At 57.5% G+C, this 3,434-nt stretch overlaps 1 non-coding gene across 1 annotated transcript; it reads right to left on the bottom strand.

Moving 5' to 3' along the window:
• Positions 1-1,165: 1,165 nt before the first annotated feature.
• TRNAR-UCU (transfer RNA arginine (anticodon UCU)) lies at positions 1,166-1,239 on the bottom strand. The gene has a single exon. It is a non-coding gene; the product is annotated as a tRNA-Arg (tRNA).
• Between the last annotated feature and the right edge of the window lie 2,195 nt (positions 1,240-3,434).

Raw genomic sequence — 3,434 nt, 5'->3', positions numbered from 1 at the left:
AGGTGTCCTAAAGGCTCCCGCCAGAGTCCTCCTATCTGCCCTATCAGCTCCCACCGCTTGGCGTGGTTTGGCGGCACCCTGTGTGGGCTGGCCCCCCTCACCCCGCGCCAGCTTCCTGGAGCCTGAGTGCAGGGCTGCGTCCGCTGGATGCCCGTGCAGAGCCCCACGTAGGAGAGATACTGACTCCCCACCCCAGCAGAGGGAGGAGAGCTGTGTGGTGTGTCTCAGGTTTCCCGGGTTCAGCTGGGGTGGAGGTCACGTCCAAGCATGGGCGGCTCGCTCTGACTAATAGGCTGGAGCTGCAGTACGCCAGGGGGAGAGAGCCCGCCCAGCCCAGAGTAGAAACCCAAGCTCCCAGCCTTGCTGAACGTGGCCATGAGATGAGGCAGGGCAGGAGAGCAGAAGGGAAAGGAGGATGAGGAGGGCCGAGATGTCCTGATGGCGACGGGGAGTTACGGAAATAACACCCACACGCCACCCTCAGAGTCTGCCCTGCAGACAGGAAAGGCTACCAACTTTTTCCCCAGGCGCAGGAGACCTCGGAGTTTCCCGGACAAGTCCGTCTGCCACGGATAATCCGTGTGCTGCTGTGCGGTTTACTCCACGAAGACAGAGCGATGACCACATCTCACCTTGTAGACGAGAAAGTGGGTGAAGAGCTTTAGCACGGAAAGCTCCAGGAATGACAATGATGGTGAATAAATTGTCCTCTGCATGACCCCACCCGCCCCCTGAGCCACCCCGGTCAAGGGGACCCTTACCGTCGAGGACAGCTGGACGTTTCCTCAGGGGCATATGGGTCAGTCTGCCTGTTTGAGTTCTCAGATGAGAAGGAGGGAACCGCAGTGGTCCCCGAACCCGTGCCCTGGCACCCTGGTCCCTGCGTGCCCGTGGATGGTCCTAGGAGGCAAAGGATTCAATGGCTGTGTCAGTCGGGCCGAGCAGAGAGAAGCAGCAGACATCTGAGCCTCCGCTAGACAATGAAAATCCGTAAGGGAGGAACAGAGAAAGCATGAAGAGGGAGGGAAGGGAAAAGGAGAGGAGGTCCACGATTCCCAAGGAAAGAGGTTTCATTTCTCTTCCCCAGAGCCTCCAGGGAGAGATAAGTGTAATTATCAACCTAGCACGACAGCACGCAAAATAAAAGAGGCACCTGCCAGGTGACCATCTCTGCCGGGACTCGAACCCGGAACCTCTGGATTAGAAGTCCAGCGCGCTCGTCCATTGCGCCACAGAGACCTCACCACACACACAGCATCAGCACCAGAACTGAAAAAGCACATACCTTCTGCATCACCAGCCATCTCGGGCATCCTGCTCTCTCGAGCGGTGGGGGGGCAGGGACAGCTGGAAAATCTGGAGTGGAGATCCACCCGCAGGCTCCGTCAAAGCTTTTCCCAGTACCGTGGGTCCTGGGTCCTCAGAGGACTGGAGGACCGGGGCGGCAGTCGTTTTCAGTCCCAGAAGCTCCGATGGGGCAGGATGGAGCTGGCCTGGGCCCCTTCCTCTCCATCCCCAGGGAGGAGGCAGGAAAGGCTCTCTATTCTCATGCTAATTAGGCAAAGCTCACCCAGCCCAGCCAGGGAACCAGGGACCAGGTCTACCGCCACCCCTCTCCCTCGCTGTGGTTTCATCCCACCCGGATGCTCTCAGACAGGGGCTGGGCAGAGCTGGGGGATCCAGGGAAGCCCTCCTTTCCCGAGACAAAGGACCTGCTCCCGTAAAGAGACAGCGTGAAGGCGGAGGCAGCACCAGGCGGGGAAGCCGGGCTCCGGGACACGGGTCCAGCTCTCAGCCCTAAGAGCCGCACCCGTCAACCCGTCAAGCCCGGGAAGAGATAGCCAGGGTCTGATGTGCTCTGCCTTCAGCATCTCCCCTGGAATTATGGATGAGGAAGAGACGGAAGTGTGGTGAGTGTGTGTGTGTGTGTGTGTGTGTGTGTGTGTGACAGAGAGAGAGGAGGGTGAGAGTGGCAGCTCCCTAATGAAATACAGATGGTCCTCGCACAGCCCTCGGCGATCACCTACCTGCTCCCCTCCCCCACCTTCCCTAGCTCCCAGTCTGCCCTCCTCTCTTCCCAGGACCCCCGGATTTAAAGATTGGGGCTTTCTCAGCTGCTGGGCTTGCCTGAGGCATCCGAGGACAATCAAATGGGCCAGCCCTCCGTAACCACACACAAAGACCTCCACACCCAGCCCAGATCCAGGAAAACAGTTCGTAGTTTTAAAAGGCTCCTTGGGAGGCTACAGTTGCTAATCACTATTGGTCACAGTGTCCCCCCCACCCCGGGGCTGGTTCTTCTGAATGTCTAATCCAAGTCGTTCCCACCTCAGCTTCTGCTCTTTTTCTCTCGTTTGACTGCCAGACACATTCAGGGGACAGTTGCCCTCCGTGCTCCCAATGGCAATGCAATGATTTAAAGACCGACTCGGTGTTCCCCACCCCACTCCCACTTAAAAGGTTACAATACAAGCAGAGAGCTGACTCCCCCACCTTCCCTCTGTGTGTGCGTCTATTCCCAGCACTCGACACCACTGACTGACTCCCATCACAGTCTAAGGCCATTCTTTCTAACCCGCGAGGCCGGCTGATGGTCAAGTGAAGGACGATGTGACAACACAACGTTCTTGGACTGGAAGATCTCGGAGGGCCCTGAGAACTCTAAGACTCACCCTCCCCTGGCCGTTCAGTTCACACAGCCCCAAGGAGGAGATCTGGGCAAGCATGGGACCAAGGTGAGTCAGTCGGGTCAGGGGGCCAGGAGAAGACCAACACCTGGGAAGAGCCAGCCACCCAACCAAGCTTGCCTTCCCCGCCCCCAGGACCTAGAGGCAGAGAACAGGCCTTTCTTAATATACCTACCCTAGACTACTCCAAGAACATGACACGCAGAACTCAAAGCTGGCCAGCTATCACAATACTTGGGTTGACCAGTGACAAGATGCCAGTCAAAGGGCTAGTCAGGAAGCCTCGGGTGCCTGTAGAGGGAAGCTCAACCCCCCAAGCCAGCCAGGAACCACGCGAATGCAAAACAGGTCCTCAGGACATTTCCCATCAGGCTCCACCAAAGTTCTCTTAGGCGCAGACCCACGCCCCCCACTCTTCATAAAGATGGCGTCCTATACCCAAATCTGCCCGTCCCGAGCTTTGCCCAAAGGTTCGTTGCCTCTGAAGAGGTCACGTGTTCTCCACACCCTGAATGAAGAGTCCCAGCTCCCCAGCACTTTCCAAGGGCCCCATTCATTGCGTGCAATGCTCTTGCTTGGTGCTGGGGATACCGCGATGAGGGAAAATAATGGCACGGTCCCGCCCTCAAGGACCCTGTGGGCAAATTGCAGCATAGGAACTACTCTGAAAGAGGTACAGGAGAAAAGCCAAAATCCGTCTTATGGCCCACCGAATAAGGTGTCAAGTTTTCCAAGTTCACACGAAGA

The sequence above is a fragment of the Lynx rufus genome, unplaced genomic scaffold, assembly GCF_022079265.1.
Source record: "Lynx rufus isolate CCGP_SWC_20201006 ecotype Redwood Valley unplaced genomic scaffold, mLynRuf1.p SCAF_31, whole genome shotgun sequence".
Lineage (NCBI taxonomy): Eukaryota > Metazoa > Chordata > Mammalia > Carnivora > Felidae > Lynx > Lynx rufus.
This window is presented reverse-complemented; position numbering and strand designations above follow the sequence as displayed.